The following is a 19,098-nucleotide window of genomic DNA, read 5'->3' on the forward strand; positions in this document are numbered from 1 at the left end:
ACTTGAAAGAGCAAGATTAGGCCTGCATAAACAAGAAATAGGGACTTAGAGATAAGCTCTGTTTGTCAACTTGCATCGCATGCATCCTAGGAATAGGAATGATATTATGCGGTCGCATATTTGTGTGAATGTCATGTTGTCATCGCATAAATAGAAATAGAGGTTTATGTGTATACCCTGTAGACTTATCGCATATTTATCGCATGCGTTCTAGCCTTAGAAGTTGTGACATTCACGTCGAGAGGTGGTTTACTATTATATGCATGTTGCATGATCGCAAGACATGAACGCAACCTAGGGAGTGTTAGCCGAAACCTTTCTCAACCCGTTCACTGCATATTCATCGTATTTCCCGCTGCCAACTCTTTTCGAACTCTGTTGCATTTATTATTATTTTCATTAACGCAACAACAAACCAACCACCTTATTTATTTTAACGATTACTACAAAGTTTCCATAAGAAAATTATCAACGCAAACTATTTTCACAAGTCCTTGTGATCGACCCTGGACTTATCAGGAAACTTAGAGGAATTTACACTTGGATTCCACTGGGGAAACTTGAGTGCACAATGCTATCCATCAACACATATCATCCATATTCCACACTTAATAAAATAAAGCATCACAAACTCCTTCACCGCGCCGCATTGAATATTTATAATAATATTAATTATTGGATAGTTATCTCTTTTTCTCTAATAACCAATTGAGTGGGAGGTTATTGGTGGTTTTCATGGTCACCGTAAGATAAAATGAAAAATATTTTTCAAAATTTAGGAGTTGTTGGAAGAGTTTCCATTCTTAGAAATTACTCACAATGGCTGTCAAGTGAATTAAATTTACTAAACGACAGCTGAAGAGAGATTAAACGATCGTGGAGTGACACTACACGATAGTTCACTCAGTTGTCCGATAGCTAAACGATCGCGGTACATTTGTTAAACGATTGGGCATCATCTATACGATAGAAATTGTCATCTCCCACTTGCTCAATCGTTTACACAATTGTTCTTCCTTTAGTCTCGTCCTCTAACCAAGTCCACACAGAGCCCACACTTTTGGATTCTCATACCAAGAATACCAAGGTAGGCATTGTGGTGGTGTCGTACTCAACTCGACATAATCAAGGTTTTTGGAGGTCATTCCTTGAGTTCACTGTGTTCGTGATCTTGAAGATCGCTGTGTTCGCGGTCGTTGTGATCGTGTTATGTTGCAGTTGTAGCGTTCGAGTGTTCGGGGTTGTTATCTTGCTAATTGCACGAACGTTCGTGATCGAGGGTGTTGAAAATGAGTCTTCAAAGGTATGTTAATTTTATCCCTTGATCTTATGTAAAGCATGCTGTAATTTCGTTTTATGCATAGCCTGTAGTTTTTGTTTCTTGATTGTAATTGTTTATGTTCAAATATGAATGTAATTTGGAATGATCATTCCGCAGCGCATGGAAATCCTCATATACGATTCCTTAACCTTCACACCATTGCAACCTAAATGAAACAGCCACCACCGGAGCAAAGGGAGAAAAAGATTGTGATCGGTGGCATTACACTTTCTATTTTAATTTTCTTTACATTCTTCTTGTCATCTTCATTTGTATTAAGTTTTTAGAGATTGAAAAACTCTACCTTTCTTAATATGAATGCAATTACTTCCATATTTTGTCCATCCATATCCATTTTCACAAGCATGAGTAACTAAATTCCTCTGGCTGAGAAAGATAAACTAACATTTTTACTAAATTGCACATAAGTAGGTGTTCATCTTGTTTAATGCATGCAAAAAGGTTTACTGAGATCAAAGCGGGAGATTGATCTGAGTAGGAAACAATCTACTACTTGAGAGAGTAAGAGATTGTGAAACTTGTTAAACAAGAATAAAAGTAACTTTAGAGATAAAGTTAACCTATCACAACAAAAACTCCTTATATGCATCATAGAGATAGGATACTATGGGTCAAAACATTGAGAGGTGAAGTTTTTACTTTAAGAGTTTATCACATGATGCATGACTTATGCATCTGTTAGGAAAATGTTAGTGGACCTTTCTCAACCTTGTCTAATCATTGATATTTTATCCATCCTCAACCCGCACGACTTCATTCAACACTTGCAATTACTATCACATCCATATCTTCATTATACCAATAGTATAAGTATTTCATTAGATAGTAAATATTACTTTCATTGCATATTTCTTTTGCTACTTAAATAATAACTCACTGCGTCAAGATCAAACAATTATTTTCATTACTTTTTTGTCGTATGTCCCTGAGTTCGACCTCAGATCTCACCGAGAAGTACTTTAACTAGACTTGACTTGGGTTTAATTAGAGAAAAGATTATGTTTAAACTAGAAAATTCATTTCATTTAGAATTAGGAGCACGACATAATACTAATAATCATCACATCTTTCAAAATGCAACAAGATCCACTGGAGAAAGAATAAGTGCAATTCCACATGATTATATTGTGTTTCTTCAAGAACATCATGATGATATAGACATAATGGAAGATGATCCATTCAACTTCCAACAAGCTCTACCAAGTTCTAACTCTCAAAAGTAGATAAATGCTACAGAAGAAGAAATAAAATCCATGAAAGACAATGATGTTTGGGAACTTGTTAAATTGCCATCAGGAGTGAAACTTATAGGTTGTAAATGGATGTTTAAAACCAAAAAGGATTATCACGACAATATCAAAAGATATAAGGCTTGTCTTGTTGCAAATGGTTTTATTCAAAAGGAAGACATTGATTATAATGAGACTTTCTCTCTGATTTCATCGAAAAACTCTTTCAGGGTAATGATGGCACTGGTAGCTCACTTTGATTTAGAGCTACACTAGATGGATGTAAAAACTTTGTTTCTCAATGGGAACATTGCTGAGACGAATTATATGGTGCAACAAGAAAACTTTGTGTATGGTAATTCAAAGTCTATAGTATGCAAATTGAAGAAATCCATCTATGGTCTCAAGCAAGCCTTTCGTCAATGGTATCGCAAATTCCATGAAGTAATAACCTCCTTTGATTTTGAGGTGAATATAGTAGAAGATTGTATATATCACAAGTTCATTGGGAGTAAATCGATCTTTCTGGTGTGATATGTTGATGACATACTCATAGCGAGTAATGATGTAGGTTTATTGCATGACACTAAGAGGTTCCTCAAAAATAATTTTGAGATGAAGGATCTTGATGATGATTCTTTTGTATTAGGAATTGAAATACTGTGAGATCGTTCTCAAGATATTTTAAGATTGTCACAAAAGAACTACATTAAAACGATTTGAAGTAGATTTTGCATAAAAGACTGTGCACCAGGAGATATCTTTATCGCTAAAGGTGATAAATTTTATTTAGGTCAATGCCCCAAGACTATAGTCGAAACTAAGGAAATGTAAAAGGTTCCCAATGCATCGGTTGTTGGAAGTCTAATGTACGTTCAAAAATGTACACTTCCAGATATTGCGTTCATAATTGGATTGCTAGGTAAGTAACAAAATGGGTTTTATGAGGTATTTGTAGAGAATAAAAACTTATATGCTCACTTATCGGAGATTAGAAGTTTTGGAGATCATTGGATATTCTAATTCCGATTTTGCTGGATGCCAAGATATTTTGTTATCCATTTCAGGCTATATCTTCATGTTGATTGGAGGAGTTTTATCTTGAAAAAGTGTCAAACAAACACTTATGACTTCTTCTACCATGGTTGCAGAGTTTATAGCATGTTATGAGGCATCCAATCATGGAATATGGCTGCAAAATTTTGTTATTGGGCTGCAGATAGTGGTTGCATAGAAAGACCGCTAAAATTATTGTCTCAATAAGTCGGCAGTGATGTATTCCAACAACAACAAAAACAATATGAAGTCAAAGCAAGTAGATTGAAGTTTCTAGTTGTGAAATAAATAGTGATCAAATTTCGAGAGAACATATAGGAATAAACTCTATGGTGGTAGATCATTGACCAAAGGTTTACCACCTAAAATTTTTCATGAGCATGTTGCTCACATGGGTGTTAGTCATTTTTCTGACTCTCTAGTTTAGTGAGAGTTTGTTATTGAGAATGTTCTTTGACCTTAATTTGTTTATTTCCTATATAGAACAAAGTTGATGGTTTAAGTTTTATTATCTAAACTTTTTTTTCTGCATAAAATTTTTAAGAACGATCTCACTAAGGAATTTGGACCAGTTGGAAACAGGTATGATCTAGATCACTTTGCATGTAGTTTCCATGTTATCCATCCATACTTGAACTATGCCATTGAATGTATTGGAATTGGTGATCAATGAAGGTCAAGTTACAAAGGTAGTGACAAAAGTCGCCTTGATTCTGTACTAATACAGGAGATAGACCAAATTGAACTAAACGGGAATTCTATTATTGAAATAACATGTTCATATGCGCTTAAGGTTTAGGTGATTTAATTATATTAGGTACACAAACATAACTCAAGTGGGAGATTGTTAGACATATTTTAAATAATAATATGTATAATAAAGTATGTGTTATGCATGTGGATTAATATCTTATCTCATTGAGCCCTATCATGTGATCTAATTAGTTAAGGTCCTAAATTCCTAATTGAGTATGGACTTATTGGGTAGAAGTCGATTCCTAGTTAATTAGGTTTAATGGAAACCCTAATTTGAACTAGTATGTAAAGAGACCTTAAGGCTATGGTCTCCAAAATACCAAAACAATATGCACTCAGTCTTTCTTAAATCCTATTTAGAGAGAGATCTTATTAAAGGCATTCGGAGTTTTGGTTGAAAAAGACAATATTTATCTTAAAGTATTACAACAATTTTGGCTTTAGATGTTAGTTGGCATTTTATAAACGATGATAGATCGACTTTATGATGTCAGTATGGAAAAACACGCCTATTTTTACGGACAATTTCGTAACTTAACGAAAATTTCATAATAGACAATAGGCAAAATCCATCATAAAAAAGTTAGTTATAATGGCGGTTTAGAACCGGCATCTAAAATTTAAAAAAAGAAAATTGCGGGAAAAGTCAAGTGCAAAAGTGTAAGTATGATGATAGTTCTGAACAGGCATAAAAAATAGTAAAATATTTATTTATTTAAATCCTGAAACGAAGTCGTTTAGGTAAGTGGAACCATCATCATAAGCCTTCTGAAACGATGTCGTTTTGGCTTCATGTTTACCACACTGCAAATCACATAAACGCAAACCCTTGATTTTTCTCTTCAAACCCTCATTTCTACCCACATGATAACGACAACTTTGGACCCCAGATCGTTCTTTGTTGAAGACAGTCGACTTCGACGGCGGTGACCTGCAGATTTCCACGATGGCGGGGGCTGACTTCGACACTGCGGCGGCCAACTTCTTCATTCTTTAATCCACAAACTTTTCGAAATTTTGTGATCCCAACGCAAATGACAAATTTTATAAAAATGCTCTAATCAAACGACATTCAATTCTCTAGACTTTGACCCACTAAGCCACCACATCAGAAGTTTTGTCGGTTCTTTGTCATTTCTCCAAGGTTCTTTCAATTCTTCTCTTTATTAGTCATTTTTATATCAAATTTGTTCCTCATTCTTTGATGACTGTGAAGTTCTTTAGTATTTATAACTTGTGTTAAAATGGTTCCCAGGTATTATATGGTTTTGGTAGAAATTCACCTCAATAACAGCAAAGAACTTTAATGAAAGTTTTGGGTTTATGTAGTTAGGGAAAATCTCATTGAACAACTTATTCAATCATTAACAGAGACCCAATGGTGTACTGGACTATAAATTAGATAATGATGGTGAGAAGAAAAAGTCCATAAAATAGCTTCAATATCACTCTATGCCCAAAAAGGACTCAGAACATCAAAAAGTTAGCCAAAAAACATAAATACCATCTTCTTGCTTGACATATTTCAATAAAGCTGCTTTTACAGATTCAATAGGTCCCATGGTTTCAATAAAACTTCAATGTAAACCACCTTGCTTAAGATGTTTAAATGAATTTCCATTGCAACGCGATTGCCCTTTTCATTTTACTCATCTTAAATTAACACATTATCTTTTATCATTAAGACAACTCCCAGGTCATAAGCTACTTAGCTAAACTTGAAAAATAGAAATACCAGAACAATGTTACTCTAACCATGTCCATGACTAGTAAAAACCAAAAACCAACCTTTTAGAACAAGCTGGCACATGCAGCCGACTATTGCTGCAACAGAGGAGCTATCAGCAAAAATCATGAAGCTCCACTTCGTATTAAAATAGTCTCCATAGCCAGAAACTAGGTTCAAAGGCTATTACCTCTTCCACACAGTGATATTTAATATAATCTATAAATCATCAATCTGATTGCAAAATATGACATTGAACTTAAGAAAGATCAGTCTTGTTAACTATCCAAGTATCTCTTTTATTTTCATGTGCTATTCTTATTTGTCGTAGATTGATAATTGATCCACTTTGGGAGTTTGTAGATAATGACGTTTCTGAAATTAAGCCATTTTCATTCATATTATATTTTTACTATTTTCATTTGGCCTCTCTTGAATAATTTTGTTAAGGTGTTTTCATTCAATAGATGTACCAAACTTGGTCTTCCTATTTTAACCCCTACAGCCATAGTAAGGCAGTTTGTTTGGCTTCACAAATACATCTAACGAGCAAGAAAGTTCTGTGAAAATAATAAATAATATATAAACCATCTAGATTTCATGTTTTATAAGATTGACCTGATTTGGAAACTCTTGCCATTCCATATTGTTTCGGGACGACTTTACATATTGCTGAGTTTTTTCTATTAATTATTTCTGTTTAAGTTGTTTGTATTCGATAACTTTATCTAGGCATTTTTGTGTGTTTGATAAATTATATTACAATGTGAGGTGTTGTTATATGTCTTTTCTCTTCTTTTTTACCACCTTAATTTTTTGGGTTAATAATTTATTGTTATGGTTTCTACTAAATTCATTTTATTTCACGAGTATCATTAATTTGTTGAGTTTATTTCTTGAGTTGAGTTATTTATGTTGATAAGTTTAGTTATTCATGTAACTTCTTTTTTTATTCTCATATGCTTACATATTTCATGTTTTTTTCTATAGGATTTCGTGGAGTTTAATTTGGATGGAGATTTAAAGAATTTTGGTTAGCGTATTTTCTTCCTTTATTTCAAATGACTTGTTATACTTCAAAGAACTTAACTTAAAAATTTTGTTATGTAAACTTGTGATAAATCAATGGATAAGTACCTTTCATTTAAGCAAATAATATGGGTATTATGTAATGAGATTCATGAGAGAGGTGTTGCATCATCTAAATATTTCTATCAAAACTGTAATGTCACTCTTCTAACTTAATATTATTATTTACATATTGTGTACTTATTTATAATGAGTTGTAAAATTTATTATTCATTTGCTTTCATGTAGTTTGTTACTGAAAACCCTTTTACCCAAGAAGAACTCAATGAGGATGTGCGAGTTGATGGGTGGAATTGTCAAGCTTCATTTGATCAGATTGTATTTTGGTACAACATATATTGTTTGGCTTCACTCTGAACATTTGGAAGTCCTTAGACATTTCATGTAGTTTTGAAATATATTGTGTAGTTTTGCTTGATTTTTAGACTATTTTTGTAACTTTGCTAGATTTGAAATATAATGAATAGCTATTCTGAAAGCATTGTGTTGAAACTCGAATGGATGAATATTGAAATGAAATGCTAGATTTTGTCCATATTTTACTGAACATTTCTGTTGATGAATTAATTGAAGTAAGGGCTAAGAATTATTATTTTTGTAAAAAATGTTTTAGGCAAGATTTGGGTTCCATATTATACTAATATATTTTTTGCCATTTATAGAAGATATGATGCCAGTTTAAATTATCATAGTAGATTATAATAATTACAGCTATTAAAAAACGTCATCGCATATGTATGATAGCATGAGTTTGATGTGGTTACAAAATGACATCGTAACAAATCACCATTGTAAATATATGATGACATGGATATGATGTCAGTTCTAAATCGACACCATAAAAAGTTGTCATCGTATATATATATGATGGTGTAAGTTTTTATGGCAATTTAGAACCGACATCAAAGCACAATCGCCATCGTAACCTACGATGTCAATGGTCACAATGGCCGTTTGTAATCCGTACATGTAAAGTTCTATTGAAACAAACGGACTGATAAAAGAGTCAAAAGCTTTCACTAGCAGCAAGTTCTCAAACATATAGAAACTAACTCAAATAACAAAACATAAAGAACCATCTATGGCTGTTCTCAAACATAGAAACTAACTCAAATAACAAAACATAAAGAACCATCTATGGCTTACACAACAGAGAAACTAGCTAGAAAATGAGCGAAAATGACTAGATATGACCATATATTGTTTTCAAGACATAAAAGGCAACCCCATATGCATGGTTGGGCAAAACAACATTTCACTTCAAATTCAGAATAAGGATAAAACAAAAGCAGCGAAACAATCAATGAGAAACTAATTAGAAAAAGAGAAAATTTTAGCGTGTAGTGTAAGTCACAAGTTCACTCTCCAAAATTTTGTCACATAGGATCTAAACATTTTTCCAGAAATTTAAATCAAACCCAACTTATAAACTCTCAACTAATAAAGTTCCACTTTCATTTTCTTTCACCCCCCATCTACAAACAAAGAGAAATGGCCCCCAAAGTTTTAGAGATTTGGTGAAGATAAATGATTAGGAAAACAACTTACCAAATGATGGAAAGTGAAAATACAGAACATACCTCTCTGTCTAAGGCTGAGCAGTGAGCAGTGAACAACTTACCTCCGATAACCAAGTCCAACACCACCAAAATCAAGAGCCCTAAAAGATTGCAGAAAATTAGAGAGATAAACAGAAAGAAGCAACAAAATCGGTAACAATAAATTAGGATTTTGAAAAGAACAATAGCATAAAAACACAACGAAACCTTTAAGCACAAAACCTTCAGGGAAAACCTTCGCTTGAAGAATCGAATGGGTATGGAATAGAGAAAACCTTGAAATCAGGAGACAGGTGTTTCACCTTTGTTTAAAGAAAACTTTTGCTCGAAGAAATCGGGAGAGGAAATCGAATGGGTATGGAATAGAGAGCGTGAAGAAAAGATGAGAGGAAATTAGAAGAGTGGGAGATAGTGAGGCGAGGTGGTTTTGCAAGTTGAGAGATTTGAGGGGGCAAAATAATTCCCTTTTTTCGTTAATAAAAATAAGCGCAACATTTTTAGTTTGCTCGCACAAAATTTGAATTTTTAATAACCTTTTATAAAAATGCTGTTAATAAAAGCTATGTTATAAACAAATTCTTGTTGTGTCCTTTTTATTTTTTCTATTCTAAAAAAAACTTTATTGATATCCTTTTCTTCATAAAACTGAATATATGTTAATCATTTTAAAAGGTTATGAAATAAATCATCATCATTATTATTTGAAAAGAGAAATAAACCACTAATTAGTTTAAAGTAAGAGAAAAAAAGATACATACAATTACTATTTATTAATTAAAATTATTCTGGCATGGAATAAAATTTTACACGGTTTTTTTCTTTAATACCAATTATTGGCATCACACTTGTTTGGAACAAGAAATAAAAATGTTATTACCAAAGGATGTGAGATTTTTTATATAAGAAGAAGGATGTAACAAAAATGTTTTGTTTAGTAGTAAATTAATGAATCAGTTGAAATAATGAAAAATTATTTCAAATAGTAAAAATATTAAAAATATTTATAAGATATAGCAAAATTTTAAAACTATCGATAAACGTTGATAGACACTTATAGACTTCTACTAGACACTGATAGATCTATTATCACTAAAATTTTGTTATATTTTATAAATATTTTGGTTATTTTTTTTATATTTAAACACAGTCCTAAAATAATTTTATCTCATTACTTAGAATAGAATAAATTGTAATTCTATAGGAAGTAATAATGAAACATAATAAATGGAAATAAAACAGGCATTTAGAGTTTTTTTTCTCAAGTGGAAAAAAAGAGTGGGAATCTAAATATTTGGTCTATAAAGTTCAATACAATATCATTGAGCAGCCAGTCGACCAGTTGATCATTCTCTGTGGATTGTCGATTAGCTGTGTGTCAACTTGTCGTGAAAAATCTTTTCAAAACAAATTAATTAGTAAATTATGTGCCACCATTATGGAATTAATTTAACATACCTTTAAAAAAAAAAAAAAAAAAACTTTTTTCTGTCTAATTCTAATAACTGATCTTACATTAAATGCCCCAAATAAATATGTTTACATTTGGCTTCATTCATTTGGTAGCTCATCGTACTAACAACTACGAATTATTATTCAACAATAATACGATTCATTCTATTGTGTCTGTTCTTATAAGAATTTCACACGTCTGATTATCTGTGGCAAAATCATTTCATTTCGTGTGCTTCAATCTTAAAAGAGGATAACTTAAAAGTGAATTCATAATAATCCAACAAAAATCAGATTATCCAAATGTAAATTTTAAATTAATATTATCTAGCAAATTTCCATATATTAACGATCCATTTGGTAACCATTTGTTTTTTTTAAAAAAAATTAAGTCTATTTCATCCACAATTCTTACAATGATTTGCATCTTTCTTAAGTATAATGATTAAATTCTTAGTCAAATTCTAAAAATAAAAAATAACTTTTTGAAAGCTACTTTTTTTAGTTCTCAAAATTTGGCTTGATTTTTTAAACAGTTGATGAAAAGTAGATAATAAAATGAAAAAATTTGGAAATAGAAGTAATGTCCATAAGCTTAATTTTCAAAAACAAAATGGTTAACCAATGGGATTTAGTTTTTAAGTTTTGAGTGTGATTCCAATTCAGCTCTTAAACTTCAAAATGTTATAATCTTATCTTTAAGATTCGAGTTTTATTTCAATTTCATTCTTAGGTTTCAACGTTTGTACTTTTAACTAAAATTTTTCATTATATATTTATTAATTGAATTAAAAGATTTAAAAGAATTATAATTAAAATCTTCCAATATTTCTCATCACTGTTGTAGCTAAATTTAAATAAACTTCACTACATTATTATTTTCAATTAATTAATAAGCATCAACACTAAATACTAAAAGTTAATAAGCATCATTGCTAAATATTAAAAGTGAGTATTGATGGAATTGGGGTGATCAGAGTTGAAGGGGGTGGTCTGGTTCTAGGAGAGCTGGGAAAAGGGTCAAAAGGAGTGGGGGGGTTTCTCGGGCTGGGCCTTTTGGTAGTGAGGGTCGCTCGGTGGACACGCGGGATCTTCGTGTTCGGGAGAAGTCGATTCCCAAAATTGGTTTAGCTAGGGGGTTTGGTCCTAAGTCGGTCATTTGGAGGAGTGGGGTGTTTCTGGTTACAGCAAGAAAAAGGGTAATTCATGGGCAGCTCTTTTTGGGTCGAAGTTGAGGGAAAATTTAAAGTTCATTCCTCCAGTGGTTGAAGATGATAAGGTTATTGTTGAACCCTGTGAGGAAATTATTGAAGAGGGTGTTTGTTTGTAGGAGAAATCTTTGGTTGGTCAGTTTGTGGATGCCAAACTCCCGTATACTGTTATTTTCGAATTATTTAGAGAATTTAGGGACGCGTAGAGATGCCAACTATTACCTTGTTGGAGAACGGCTTGATTATCTTTAAATTTCAGAAGGTAGAGTCAAGAGATTGGGTGCTGGAGAATGGTCCGTGGCACTTAGGTGGCAAACCCATTTTATTACGACAGTGGTCCCCAAGTATTATTCTTGAAACCTTTGTTTTTTATTCTGTTCCTATCTGGATTAAACTGGAGTATGTTTCCCTGGAGTTGTGGACGGATAGGGGTTTAGCAGTGTTAGCTAGTGTTATGGGTAAACCTGTCTCTTTTGATGTTGCAACAAGAGAGCGGCGGCGGTTATCGTATGCGAAGGTTTGTGTTCAGGTGGATGGTGATTCATTAATGCCCCCCTCAGTCACTATTAGAATGTAAGGTTAGTAGTTTATTATTCTAGTAGTGTATAAGTGGAAACCTCGTAAATGTGCTTGTTGTGGACCCTTTGGGATTACTGGGGTTGTGTGTGAGAAGCAGGGTGTGGAAAAAAGTCAGGAGTTGTGTATTATGGCGGTTAATGAGGGGTGTTTAGGGGAGAATGGGGGTATTGAGAATGTGAGGAAAGGGCAGGACGTGGATATTGGTGAAAGGAGAGATAACCCAGTGGTTGGGAGTAAGACTGTGGGGAGTGTTGACGAGTTTACTATGGTCAGTCGTCGTAGGCGGGATAGAGGAGGTGTAGAACATAGGGGTGGCAGTGGGTCATCGGACTTGGTGCCCTTGAGGAACAGAGCAATATATGGGTCCCCTGAAATTAGGGGGTTTGTAAAGCATGTTGATGATCGCAATAAGTTTGATATTTTGTGTGATGAAAGGGGAGACTCACTGGCTTTGGCTCTAGTGCAAGCAGATCATGATCCATTGTCTGTTATGGATGAGATGTTCGAGAGTTCGGGTAAAGGCCCAGTAGGAGGTGGTAGGTGTGATCTGTTGCAAGGTCCATGATTTGGTGTTCCTGGAATGTTAGGGGGTTGAACGACCCTGTTAAGTGTAGGGTGGTGGCAGACTTTCTGGCTTCATCCTCCATTACTTTCTGCTGCTTGCTTGAGACGAGGGTTCGTCATGAAAATTTTGGTATGGTGATGGGTAGGTTTGGTGATGCATGGAGTTGTGTGTGTAGCTATAGTGTGCGGGGAGTTGAGAGGATCTAGGTGATGTGGCGGAAGAGTGTCTATGAGTTTTCTATTGATGTCAATAGGGATTAGTTCATTTCTGGAACCTTAGTAGATATTGTATCTACTGGTAGGGTACATATCGATGTTGTGTATGCCTCTAATCACGTGAACGAGAGGAGGAACTTGTGGTCTCAACTGATGGATGTGTGCATCTTGTGGCAGCTTCCTGGAGTTGTTTTGGGGGATTTTAATGCTATTCCTAGTAGTTCGGATGATTTTGGTGGTTGCCTTAGCCTGAGAGAGATGAAAGAGTTTGATGGGGCATTATTGGAGGCAGATCTGATTGAGTTAGGTGTGACAGGTAACTGGTTTACTTGGATAGTAAAATTCAGGAGAATGGTATCTTGCACCGGTTGGATCGTTGCTTGTCTAATGAGACGTGGAAGGTAGCTTTTTCGTATTCCGTGGTTAGGGTTGGTCAGTGGGGAATTTCTGATCATAGCACCCTTCCGGTGTCTACAGGGGAGATGAGAAGTACGCTGCCTCCCACTTTTCGTTATTTTTCTCATTGGGCAGAGGCTGAGGGTTTTAATGATACCATCAGGTCAGTGTGGAGAAGATCTGAGGATGTGTCCCCTATAGTTAGCTTTGTGCGAAATTTGAAGGCAGTGAAGAGAGTTTTACGTGTTTCATTTGGGAGGCGTATCTCTATGTTAGCTGATGAGGTGAGGGCAGCTAGGCAGGTTATGGAGGTTGCTCAGGCGAAGGTAGAAAGGGTCCTGCTTCAGAGTCGATGTGTGCAGAGGCGGCTCGGGCCACTGAGGTGTTCTGGTCAATGGCGAGATTTAAGGAGGCGTCGCTCCGATAGAAGGTCAGAGTGAGGTGGCTGGAGTTAGGTGATATGAACATAACTTTTTTTCATCGTTGTGTTTGTTCTCGATGTAGCTGCAGTGGTTTATTTACGGTCATGGATACTGGGGGGACTCGTCAGATGGTGCATGACAGGGTGGCAGGGGTGGTAGTAGATTTCTTTCGGGGTTGTTTAGGGTCTCAGCCAGTGAGGTATAGGGATCTTACTGCCCGAATTGGGGATATTGTGCAATTCAGCTGGTCCGAGGAGGGGGTGGAGGCGCTTGGTCGCCTAGTGAGTCAGGATGAGATTAAGAAGGCTTTATTCTCGATGAAGTCTAGAAAGGCTCCTAGGCCTGATGGATTTTCGATTGATTTTTACAAAGCTGCTTGGAATGTGGTTGGGGATGATTTCTGTGATGCTGTGCTGAATTTTTTTTAGTCCTGTTACCTGTCTGGTGGAGTTAATTCTACTACTATCACTTTTATCTCAAAGAGGCGGGGAGCTGAACGTATTGAGGAGTTTCGTCCTATTTCTTGTTACAATGTTGTGTATAAGTGTATCTCGAGGATCTTAGCTGAGAGATTGTTGGTTGCCTACTTTCATCAGTGGTAACCAGTCTGTGTTTGTTCCGGGTAGGTCGATTTTCAGGAGCTTGTGGGGGGCTATAAGAAGGGCAGAGGGAAGTCGCGTTGTGTGTTGAAGGTACCTTCAAAAGGCGTATGATTCGGTCAATTGGGATTTTTTGTTTAGTGTGTTGCTAGCTATAGGTACGCCCCGTCAATTTGTTACTTGGGTGAAGGCTTGTGTTACTTCGCTTATGTTCTCTGTGATGGTTAATGGTTCCCTTGAGAGGTTTTTTTCCTGGTAGTAAAGGGTTGAGGCAAGGGGATCTGTTATCTTCTTTTTTGTTTGTGATGGTGATGGAGGTCTTGTCTAGGTTGTTAAATAATCCTCCTGTGTGGTTTAGCTTCCATGATCGGTGTAAGTGTGTGGGCCTGACTCATTTGGTTTTTGCAGATGGTTTGATGATTTTCTTGTAGCTGAGAGAAATTTTTTGGAGTTTGTGAGGCAAGTCCTGGCAGATTTTACAAGGTTGTTTGGGTCAGTTGGGCTCGTCGCATCGGGTGGCGGGTTGGGATGCGGAGTTGAGTTGGTTGTGTCGAGTGGGGTTGGGTAAGAGGGTGCGTAGTAAGTTATTCCGTGTATTTTGGTGTGCTTCCATATACTATATTTGGCAAGAAGGTAATCGGCGACTGCATGGAAGCAGACCGAGGTCGGTGTCAGCTCTGGTTTACCTTATTGTCTCTACGGTTCATGCTCGTGCTTCTTCCTGGTGGGTTGATCTTCTTGTTCTTATATAGTGTGTTTACGAATGTTTTTTTCTTATTGTACTTTCCGTTGTTCTTTGTTTTGCTGTTGTTCTTTATTTGTGGGATTTTGGTTTCTTTTCTCTGGCTTTATCTCTGGTGGTCTGCGAGTTGTTTTTTTGTGTTGGTTTTATTCTAATCTTATCTTGTAGGCTTTGTTTTGGGTTTTATTACTCTGTCTTTGCTTGTGCTTTGATTCTTTGTTGCCTTGATCCCGAGCTATGGGATCCCTCTTGTTGTTGTATAATAATGTCACCTATTCTAAAAAAAAAGTGAGTATTCAGTGAAAATTTGAGATTAACAATGTAAAAAATCTTGGAACTTAGGGATCAAATTGAAACAAAATTCAAATCTCAAAGGTAAAAATTATAACATTTTGAAACCTAAAGATCAAATTGAAATTAGACCCAAAACTTACAGACTAAAAGTATAACATTTTGAGACTCAGTTCAAATTAGACCGAAAATCTAGTGACACAAAATGTATCTTTCCCTTATATATCTACTCACTTTTTCTTTCTTTTCTCACTTAGTTTTCACTACAAGAAAAACAAGCTTTTCCGACGCCTAAAACTACTGTCGAGAGATCCTTCGTTGAGAGAGAGGGTCTCACCTGACTACGTAAGAGAAGCGTTCGAAGTTAGCAATAACTCCGGACGCCATATATTAGTCATCGGAAGATTGGAAATATCTCCCGACAGATAGATAATACACATCGAGAGTTAGCAATAATTCCCAACGGCAGAACAGCACGTGTTGGGAGTTAACCAAACTCTCGACGAATTAAATAATTCATCGGGAGTTTGTTAGGAACTCCCGATGGCTCTTGATAACCGTCGGGAGATCCGATATAAAATCCCTAAATCGAAGAAGGCAGATCAAATTTGCCTTTTGCTTCAAAACCCTAGATCGGCCAGACAGAGAGAGCAAGACGTTGTTCTTTGTCCGTTCGGTCAACCCTGTAGTCATCGTTCTTCATCCGTTTGGCCAGTCCCGCCCCCGTCCTTCTTCTTCTTAAACCGGTAATGTCTTCTTTATATTTTAAACTTTTATCACAGTCGCAAGATCATTATAACATATTTTATAACTTTCTCCGCCATAGAAAACATTTCAACTAGTAACAACTAGTGGCCATTTGTTCTCTCCTTGAGGAGCCTGTCTTCTTCTTTCTCCTATTCATGTCCTTCCTGTTGTTGTTGATGGAGAAGCATTGAGCAAGGCAAGTAAAAAAAAAATATATACATGTATTTAAAAAAAAAAAAGGTGTAAAAAATATTATGTGTTCTAGAAAACTCACATTGTTCAAGTCCTACAAAATAAGGATATGGAATAAGATTGCTTAAATTTACAAAAAACATAATTGTAGATCTCTAAAATAGTTCTACCTTCAAATTTTGAGGAATCAAAATAGAAACCTTTTAGATTTTAGGGACCAAATTGAAAGGTGAGTATAAACATAATATTCTTAAAATATTTTTTTTATTTTTTAAATCGATCTCAATAATACAATCAAGTTAAATAGAAAATTAACATATTGTACAATTGTTTTTTATGCAAAGATAAAAAGTAAGCTAAATGATTTAAAATGCACTTAAGTTTTGAGGTTAGTTAAAAGCTATACTCCTATTTCAAAATTTGACATCAATAGTCAATAAGTTTTGAAATAAATTCCAACAATATTTAAAAGAAAAAAAATTAGTTTTTATTTTCTGAGTTTTGAAGAATATACGCATTTGTTCCTTGAATTTTCAAAATATACCTTTTTAGTTCTTAAGTTTTTTAGAATAGGCATAAATATTTTAGAAAATGTTCTCCCTACTTAAAAAAAGCAATCAGAAATAATATAATTGAATGACTATCTTTCTTATTTCACATCACATCAATGATTTTTTTTTTCATTCAATAGTATGCGAGACCGGATATTTGACTTTTTTTTTAACAATATTTCTTGCTTAGAATTTTTGTTAGTATTTAAGTCAATTTCAATGTACTTTTAATTTTAGGTGAAATTTGTATGTATCAAGTTTCGATAATACTTAACGTTGTTTGGTAGATAATCTAGATTTTGGTTAATGTTCTTAAATTCATTGAGTTTAGGAATATCTGTTTGGTAAACAATTTGGATTCTGTTTTTGAAAAAAGTTTTTGGATTTTATGATCAAAACATTACAAATTCAAACCTTTGTGCTAATTGTATCCCTCCACCAATTTTAATTGTTTTTAATACATGGCAGATGTAATGATATGAACTTTTGATATTTTAGTTAATACATTTTGGTTATAATTATTTTGGAGTTGAACTTGGAGTTTTTTTGTGTGTTTTGTGAACTTTTATGAATTTGAATGTTGTGGGGGAGTGGGTTGAGTTTGGTTATATTTGCTTTGGGGGGAAGTTGGAGTTTTTTGTGTGTTCGTTAATGTTTATGAAGTTTGAATGTTGTGGGGGTGGGTAAAGTTTTATATTCGTTTTGGAGTTGAACTTGGAGTTTTTTTTTTTTATGTTTTTGGATGTTTATGAGCGTCAGGAATGTTGTTGGGGGGTAGGTAGAGTTTGGTTATACTCGTTTTGTCATTGAATTTGGAGTTTTTGTGTGTTTGTAGATGTTTACAAAGTTTGAATGTTATGTAGAGTGGGTTGAGTTTGGTTATAATTTTTTTGGGAAGAAAGTTGGAGTTTTATGTATTTATGGATGTTTATGAAGTTTGAATGTTGTAGGGGTGGGTTGAGTTTGATTATACTCGTTTTGGAGTTGAACTTGGAGATTTTGTGTGTTTTTGGAAGTTTATGACATTTAAATGTTTTTGTTTTGTTGTAGGATGTTGTTCGAAGATGAGGTTGGGATATTGTTGGAGATATTGTGTTCTAGACATTGTTTTCATGTTCTTTCTTTTATGTATTTGTTTGTTTTCATGTTGTTACTTTTAAGTATTTGTGGATATTTCTTTTGTAAACTATCTTGTAACTTTTCTCTATTTTAGATAATAAAGAATAATATGGATTTTATTTGTTCGTTTTATTTCTTATGTGAATATGTTTGAGTTTTTTAATGATGTTTTATAGGTTACTCAGTTCAAATTAAAAAAATTAAAAATGACATATTACAACTTAAATTTTTTTAAAAGAATTACTATCTTCTGACGGCTTGTAAATTGTTAGGAGTTCAAAATTTTAATTTGAAATACTGAAATTGAACTCCTGACGGCTGGTAAGCCATCGGAAATTATTAGAACACCCGACAATTACAATATATGGCGTCAGGAGTTTGTGCCTAACTCCCCACGGTTGTTTTTGGACGTCGGGAGTTCTATTCCCGACGGACTTCTCCCAACCAAACTCCCAACGACTAGCACATCATTGGGAGAGGATCTCCAGACGCGTTTTTCACCATTTCCCGACAATTTTAAGCGTCGGAAAAGGTGTGATTTCTGGTATTGTTTAAATATATATATTTTTTCAATCAAGATAAATTTTATAAGCTAAAAAAGATTACTAGTTCTTTTTCTTTCTTTTTTAAGTACAACAAATATATTGAGATCTAAATATCCAATATTAAAGTAATGAGCAAATGACAATACTATTGTTGAGTTGTGCTTACTTCGGTGATTAATATAGTCATGAAAACTTGTTCATTAGTTCTAAAATTTTGTTTTAGATTAGATAACTTAAAACATTTCTATTAAATGACACGCTTAAATATATGATTTTGATTTATTCAAACTGGTATACACATGAGATAACTCATTAAATTATTGATGGAGTAATACCTTCAACGTGTATTTTTTAATGGATTAGATATTAATCATCACAATAATAGATCGATAATTTGATTTTCACCCCACATTTTTCAAGCTAAAAAAATGAAGATATTTATTGAAAAAAGAACCCCTTGATTTAAAGTTTGTAATTCTAAATCCAAATTCCCTTTTTAACTTTGATTGAAAGTCATTTCCATTTCAACTTTTACGATCAATATGAGATATTTTTCGTGTGGTTGAAAATTTGTAACCTAATTTTTAAAGAAAAATAATTTTTTAGATGAATATTTATAATTGAATTTAAAATTTAAATAATTGGTATGAAGTTTAGAACTATAAAAAGAGAAAAATATATAAAATATATGGATGAATAAAATTATAATATGACGTTG

At 34.1% G+C, this 19,098-nt stretch overlaps 2 long non-coding RNA genes across 2 annotated transcripts; one reads left to right on the forward strand and one right to left on the reverse strand.

Moving 5' to 3' along the window:
• Positions 1-5,037: 5,037 nt before the first annotated feature.
• Positions 5,038-7,676, forward strand: LOC120072961 (uncharacterized). The gene is made up of 3 exons (XR_005480642.2): positions 5,038-5,527; positions 7,100-7,142; positions 7,427-7,676. It is a non-coding gene; the product is annotated as an uncharacterized LOC120072961 (long non-coding RNA).
• Positions 7,677-7,912: 236 nt separating this feature from the next.
• LOC150037291 (uncharacterized) lies at positions 7,913-9,208 on the reverse strand. The gene is made up of 2 exons (XR_016528284.1): positions 8,965-9,208; positions 7,913-8,858 (listed from the first exon to the last, which is right to left on the reverse strand). It is a non-coding gene; the product is annotated as an uncharacterized LOC150037291 (long non-coding RNA).
• Positions 9,209-19,098: the final 9,890 nt, after the last annotated feature.

The sequence above is a fragment of the Benincasa hispida genome, chromosome 3 (assembly GCF_027475165.1).
Source record: "Benincasa hispida cultivar pf3 chromosome 3, pf3_genome.v1.1, whole genome shotgun sequence".
Lineage (NCBI taxonomy): Eukaryota > Viridiplantae > Streptophyta > Magnoliopsida > Cucurbitales > Cucurbitaceae > Benincasa > Benincasa hispida.